The 7,500-nt window shown below is 55.6% G+C and overlaps 3 non-coding genes across 3 annotated transcripts in view; all 3 read left to right on the forward strand.

Moving 5' to 3' along the window:
• Window positions 1-3,602: 3,602 nt before the first annotated feature.
• LOC126150131 (small subunit ribosomal RNA) lies at window positions 3,603-5,511 on the forward strand. The gene has a single exon (XR_007531331.1). It is a non-coding gene; the product is annotated as a small subunit ribosomal RNA (ribosomal RNA).
• A 351-nt stretch (window positions 5,512-5,862) lies between these two features.
• Window positions 5,863-6,017, forward strand: LOC126150128 (5.8S ribosomal RNA). Its single transcript, XR_007531328.1, has one exon. It is a non-coding gene; the product is annotated as a 5.8S ribosomal RNA (ribosomal RNA).
• Window positions 6,018-6,205: 188 nt separating this feature from the next.
• The window catches only part of LOC126150126 (large subunit ribosomal RNA), a 4,222-nt gene continuing 2,927 nt past the window's right edge, over window positions 6,206-7,500 (forward strand). Inside the window, exon 1 of the ribosomal RNA XR_007531326.1 lies at window positions 6,206-7,500. This exon is cut by the window's right edge and continues 2,927 nt beyond it. This is a non-coding gene — a ribosomal RNA (large subunit ribosomal RNA).

Consider the following 7,500-nt stretch of genomic DNA (forward strand, 5'->3'; position numbering starts at 1 on the left):
CCGCAGGACGCGAGACCCCACGCCCTGTGGCAAACAGGGCTCCTCGCAGAATATATACGGTCCCTACCCCGCACAACGATGACGGTGTGGGGGCCATTGTACGACACCGCTTCCTGCGGTGCCAACGCTGTCGTAGAGTCGATACTCCATCTTTGGTAGAAGGCAACCATTCCGCTGTAAATGAGTACGTCGCTCGTAGTTCAGTCACCTCGCAGCACTGCTCAGTAAACTATGCAGGCCCACATAGATAGATCAAATACGCAAATGCCCCTATACATGCTGAACGTCTGTGCAAACAAAACGAACCACACGTCACCCGCACACTCTATCACCCACACACTCTATCACACACTACTCTCTGCCTGTAACAAACACAGATACAATAATTAAGCACCGGCATGGACCAACGTCCGGTGCATCCTATCCGCCACAGTACACCAACCAGACTATGATAACCAGGCCAGGAGGTCCAATCATAAAACAGAATATCCCACTCGTCCGACAACCACAATTGCTCAGATAAGCCACCAACACCCACACATGTCCTACACAGGGGTGCACCCAACATCACCACACTGCCTCGTCTTACAGCACAAACACACTGGCAGGAATGAAACACACAGGTCTGCCGCAACCACAGACACGGCTCGCCCCCCCCTCTCACTGGCGGAAAGCGCATCCCGACGTGACATAACTCCTTTGACACACTGACGCTGCCTCGGGCATCCACGTCCTACGGTCGATATCAACGAACCTCACCCCCCCCCCCCCCACAACACGCCATCCCATACCACATTGTGTACCGTACCCAAACCTAACGTGTACTGTACTACAACGCAATGTGTACCATAACACAACCCAGTTTGTACCTTAACCTAACCTATGTCACCTTAACCTAACCTATGTCACCTTAACCTAACCTATGTCACCTTAACCTAACCTATGTCACCTTAACCTAACCTATGTCACCTTAACCTAACCTATGTCACCTTAACCTAACCTATGTCACCTTAACCTAACCTATGTCACCTTAACCTAACCTATGTCACCTTAACCTAACCTATGTCACCTTAACCTAACCTATGTCACCTTAACCTAACCTGTGTTGCACCTTAACCTACCTCAATTTGCACCGCAATGTAACTCAATTTGCACCGCAATGTAACTCAATTTGCACCGCAATGTAACTCAATTTGCACCGCAATGTAACTCAATTTGCACCGCAATGTAACTCAATTTGCACCGCAATGTAACTCAATTTGCACCGCAATGTAACTCAATTTGCACCGCAATGTAACTCAATTTGCACCGCAATGTAACGCAATTTGCACCGCAATGTAACGCAATTTGCACCGCAATGTAACGCAATTTGCACCACAATGTAACGCAATTTGCACCGCAATGTAACGCAATTTGTACCGCAATCTACCCCCATGTTGTGCCTTAACCTAACCCACGTTGTGCCTTAACCTAACCCACGTTGTGCCTTAACCTAACCCACGTTGTGCCTTAACCTAACCCACGTTGTGGCTTAACCTAACCCACGTTGTGGCTTAACCTAACCCACGTTGTGGCTTAACCTAACCCACGTTGTGGCTTAACCTAACCCACGTTGTGGCTTAACCTAACCCACGTTGTGGCTTAACCTAACCCACGTTGTGGCTTAACCTAACCCACGTTGTGGCTTAACCTAACCCACGTTGTGGCTTAACCTAACCCACGTTGTGGCTTAACCTAACCCACGTTGTGGCTTAACCTAACCCACGTTGTGGCTTAACCTAACCCACGTTGTGGCTTAACCTAACCCACGTTGTGGCTTAACCTAACCCACGTTGTGGCTTAACCTAACCCACGTTGTGGCTTAACCTAACCCACGTTGTGGCTTAACCTAACCCACGTTGTGGCTTAACCTAACCCACGTTGTGGCTTAACCTAACCCACGTTGTGGCTTAACCTAACCCACGTTGTGCCTTAACCTAACCCACGTTGTGCCTTAACCTAACCCACGTTGTGCCTTAACCTAACCCACGTTGTGCCTTAACCTAACCCACGTTGTGCCTTAACCTAACCCACGTTGTGGCTTAACCTAACCCACGTTGTGCCTTAACCTAACCCACGTTGTGCCTTAACCTAACCCACGTTGTGCCTTAACCTAACCCACGTTGTGCCTTAACCTAACCCACGTTGTGCCTTACCCTGCTCTGTAATTGGCATATGACACGTTACATTAATGTATTGTTGTCCAACCGCAACCGGCTCAGAATGTTGTGTACACAGCTATGTGTCATCTCCCCATAACAGCTGCATTGCAGTGAGGTACGCCATAGAGACGTGTGGGAGTAATGGACGCAGTGGATGGCGATCAGCATGAGCCGTCTGTTCATGTAGTGGCGCGTGTATGCAGACGTAGTAGTCTCTTCTCACACAATGTGATAGCACGGTGCCCCGCGTTCCACATCTGCGACATGCTACAGAGGCCGGTTGACAGTTGGTCGCGCAATGGAGATCGCATATGTACGGGGGCACCTTCCACGTGCCCTCTAGTCGGGCACATTTTGTTGCGTGGATGTGAGCGAATGTAGTGTGTCTTGACACCTGACAGGCAGGCATGCAATAATAGTTGACTTTGCAAACGGGGATGGACGTGTACGTTTACTGGTGACGTTACGCAAATGAACAACTGGTAACCCGTTGTGGTGCGGTTGATCTTGCTGGAGGTACATCTGTGAGGGCAACGATCGGTACAGCTACGAAGCGGTCCCCACCATACCAACGAACGTGAATGTGAATCTGGGTGTGAAGCGATACGCGGCTGTGGGTGGGTGGGACTGTCCCCGGCCGGTGAGGGGGGGCCGCCCGGCGTGCTGGCCGCGCGGTGCGTGGGCGCACGCGCTACAGCCGGCTGGTGGGGGCGCCCAGTGGCAGGCGCGCCGGCCGACGGACGCGGCAGGCGGCGCAGCTGCGCGCCGGGGCACCCTGCGCGCGGCGCCGTGCAGCCAAAGTGGGTCCTCGCGGACCCGGTGCGAAGCGCGGTGGACATCTGCAGTGTGCTGGTCCGATTGAGGACTGTGTGCGTTGAGGATGCGCCGCCGCCCGGCACTCGGCGCCGCGACGCCGTCTGCTGCTCGGTCGCCCCAGCGGTTCTCGCTGGTGGTTTGTATCGCAGTTGTGCGGACGTGTTGGCACGTGCGCTGTGCTGGGAGAGTTCGCTTCGGCACCCACGTGGGGCCTTTGCCCTTCTGTGGCGCTGGCGTTGGAGCTGCCGGTCACCGTAGGTGGCGCGTGTTGTCTCCCGCCGGCAATGCCACGACAGCACGCTCCCGGGCCTCTGTCGGCAGCGGCAAGCTCAGTTGGGAGCACGGGTGGTCGCACCTAAAGCGTCTACTCGCCTAACTCCGGGCGATTGCGCCTCTCTCGAACCCGACCAAGTACTTAGGACGGCGCTGCGCGCCGCCGGGACCTGAGAGGGTTTCGAGGTGTATTGTGCAGGGGAGCCCAGCCTCCTCCTGTTTGCAGAATAATTGAGCGGACGCTTGCGTGTTCGCGCGGGCCCCCGGGACACACTCCCGGGCGGCCGGCTGCTCAGCTCTAGTTGACGCAGCTCCCTGGTTGATCCTGCCAGTAGTCATATGCTTGTCTCAAAGATTAAGCCATGCATGTCTCAGTACAAGCCGCATTAAGGTGAAACCGCGAATGGCTCATTAAATCAGTTATGGTTCCTTAGATCGTACCCACGTTACTTGGATAACTGTGGTAATTCTAGAGCTAATACATGCAAACAGAGTCCCGACCAGAGATGGAAGGGACGCTTTTATTAGATCAAAACCAATCGGTCGGCTCGTCCGGTCCGTTTGCCTTGGTGACTCTGAATAACTTTGGGCTGATCGCACGGTCCTCGTACCGGCGACGCATCTTTCAAATGTCTGCCTTATCAACTGTCGATGGTAGGTTCTGCGCCTACCATGGTTGTAACGGGTAACGGGGAATCAGGGTTCGATTCCGGAGAGGGAGCCTGAGAAACGGCTACCACATCCAAGGAAGGCAGCAGGCGCGCAAATTACCCACTCCCGGCACGGGGAGGTAGTGACGAAAAATAACGATACGGGACTCATCCGAGGCCCCGTAATCGGAATGAGTACACTTTAAATCCTTTAACGAGTATCTATTGGAGGGCAAGTCTGGTGCCAGCAGCCGCGGTAATTCCAGCTCCAATAGCGTATATTAAAGTTGTTGCGGTTAAAAAGCTCGTAGTTGGATTTGTGTCCCACGCTGTTGGTTCACCGCCCGTCGGTGTTTAACTGGCATGTATCGTGGGACGTCCTGCCGGTGGGGCGAGCCGAAGGCGTGCGACCGCCTCGTGCGTGTTCGTGCGTCCCGAGGCGGACCCCGTTGAAATCCTACCAAGGTGCTCTTTATTGAGTGTCTGGGTGGGCCGGCACGTTTACTTTGAACAAATTAGAGTGCTTAAAGCAGGCAAGCCCGCCTGAATACTGTGTGCATGGAATAATGGAATAGGACCTCGGTTCTATTTTGTTGGTTTTCGGAACCCGAGGTAATGATTAATAGGGACAGGCGGGGGCATTCGTATTGCGACGTTAGAGGTGAAATTCTTGGATCGTCGCAAGACGAACAGAAGCGAAAGCATTTGCCAAGTATGTTTTCATTAATCAAGAACGAAAGTTAGAGGTTCGAAGGCGATCAGATACCGCCCTAGTTCTAACCATAAACGATGCCAGCCAGCGATCCGCCGCAGTTCCTCCGATGACTCGGCGGGCAGCCTCCGGGAAACCAAAGCTTTTGGGTTCCGGGGGAAGTATGGTTGCAAAGCTGAAACTTAAAGGAATTGACGGAAGGGCACCACCAGGAGTGGAGCCTGCGGCTTAATTTGACTCAACACGGGAAACCTCACCAGGCCCGGACACCGGAAGGATTGACAGATTGATAGCTCTTTCTTGATTCGGTGGGTGGTGGTGCATGGCCGTTCTTAGTTGGTGGAGCGATTTGTCTGGTTAATTCCGATAACGAACGAGACTCTAGCCTGCTAACTAGTCGCGTGACATCCTTCGTGCTGTCAGCGATTACTTTTCTTCTTAGAGGGACAGGCGGCTTCTAGCCGCACGAGATTGAGCAATAACAGGTCTGTGATGCCCTTAGATGTTCTGGGCCGCACGCGCGCTACACTGAAGGAATCAGCGTGTCTTCCTAGGCCGAAAGGTCGGGGTAACCCGCTGAACCTCCTTCGTGCTAGGGATTGGGGCTTGCAATTGTTCCCCATGAACGAGGAATTCCCAGTAAGCGCGAGTCATAAGCTCGCGTTGATTACGTCCCTGCCCTTTGTACACACCGCCCGTCGCTACTACCGATTGAATGATTTAGTGAGGTCTTCGGACTGGTACGCGGCATCGACTCTGTCGTTGCCGATGCTACCGGAAAGATGACCAAACTTGATCATTTAGAGGAAGTAAAAGTCGTAACAAGGTTTTCGTAGGTGAACCTGCGGAAGGATCATTACCGACTAGACTGCATGTCTTTCGATGTGCGTGTCGTGTCGCGCAACACGCTACCTGTACGGCAGCAGCCGTGCGCCGCGTGCGGAACCACGCGTGCCTCTCAAAACTAACGGAAATGTTGTGTGGTACGAGCGCTGAAGCTCTGGAGCGGCTGGCCTGCGGCACCTGGCGCCTCGCGCCGGTTTTGAATGACTTTCGCCCGAGTGCCTGTCCGCTCCGGTGTGGAGCCGTACGACGCCCATCGGCCGTGAGGCCGTTGGACACAGGAATGCTGGAACAGGGGCCGTCAAACGCCTCAGTCCCGCCTATGCAACTGTCTTGAAAGAGACAGTGGAAACTAAATGAAAAAGATCACCCAGGACGGTGGATCACTCGGCTCGTGGGTCGATGAAGAACGCAGCAAATTGCGCGTCGACATGTGAACTGCAGGACACATGAACATCGACGTTTCGAACGCACATTGCGGTCCATGGATTCCGTTCCCGGGCCACGTCTGGCTGAGGGTCGGCTACGTATACTGAAGCGCGCGGCGTTTGTCCCGCTTCGGAGACCTGGGAGTGTCGTGGCCGCCTGTGGGGCCGGCCGCGTCTCCTCAAACGTGCGATGCGCGCCCGTCGCCTGGCGGTTCGCATACCGGTACTTTCTCGGTAGCGTGCACAGCCGGCTGGCGGTGTGGCGTGCGACACCTCGTACAACGACCTCAGAGCAGGCGAGACTACCCGCTGAATTTAAGCATATTACTAAGCGGAGGAAAAGAAACTAACAAGGATTCCCCCAGTAGCGGCGAGCGAACAGGGAAGAGTCCAGCACCGAACCCCGCAGGCTGCCGCCTGTCGTGGCATGTGGTGTTTGGGAGGGTCCACTACCCCGACGCCTCGCGCCGAGCCCAAGTCCAACTTGAATGAGGCCACGGCCCGTAGAGGGTGCCAGGCCCGTAGCGGCCGGTGCGAGCGTCGGCGGGACCTCTCCTTCGAGTCGGGTTGCTTGAGAGTGCAGCTCCAAGTGGGTGGTAAACTCCATCTGAGACTAAATATGACCACGAGACCGATAGCGAACAAGTACCGTGAGGGAAAGTTGAAAAGAACTTTGAAGAGAGAGTTCAAAAGTACGTGAAACCGTTCTGGGGTAAACGTGAGAAGTCCGAAAGGTCGAACGGGTGAGATTCACGCCCATCCGGCCACTGGCTCCCGCCCTCGGCAGATGGGGCCGGCCGCCCGCGCGGAGCAATCCGCGGCGGGGTCGTGTCCGGTTGCCTTTCCACTCGCCGCGGGGTGGGGCCGTTCCGGTGTGCGGTGGGCCGCACTTCTCCCCTAGTAGGACGTCGCGACCCGCTGGGTGCCGGCCTACGGCCCGGGTGCGCAGCCTGTCCTTCCGCGGGCCTCGGTTCGCGTCTGTTGGGCAGAGCCCCGGTGTCCTGGCTGGCTGCTCGGCGGTATATCTGGAGGAGTCGATTCGCCCCTTTGGGCGCTCGGGCTCCCGGCAAGCGCGCGCGGTTCTTCCCGGATGACGGACCTACCTGGCCCGGCCCCGGACCCGCGCCGCTGTTGGCTCGGGATGCTCTCGGGCGGAATAATCGCTCCCGTCAGCGGCGCTTCAGCTTTGGACAATTTCACGACCCGTCTTGAAACACGGACCAAGGAGTCTAACATGTGCGCGAGTCATTGGGCTGTACGAAACCTAAAGGCGTAATGAAAGTGAAGGTCTCGCCTTGCGCGGGCCGAGGGAGGATGGGGCTTCCCCGCCCTTCACGGGGCGGCGGCCTCCGCACTCCCGGGGCGTCTCGTCCTCATTGCGAGGTGAGGCGCACCTAGAGCGTACACGTTGGGACCCGAAAGATGGTGAACTATGCCTGGCCAGGACGAAGTCAGGGGAAACCCTGATGGAGGTCCGTAGCGATTCTGACGTGCAAATCGATCGTCGGAGCTGGGTATAGGGGCGAAAGACTAATCGAACCATCTAGTAGCTGGTTCCCTCCGAAGTTTCCCTCAGG

Source organism: Schistocerca cancellata, unplaced genomic scaffold (assembly GCF_023864275.1).
Source record: "Schistocerca cancellata isolate TAMUIC-IGC-003103 unplaced genomic scaffold, iqSchCanc2.1 HiC_scaffold_972, whole genome shotgun sequence".
Taxonomy (NCBI): domain Eukaryota; kingdom Metazoa; phylum Arthropoda; class Insecta; order Orthoptera; family Acrididae; genus Schistocerca; species Schistocerca cancellata.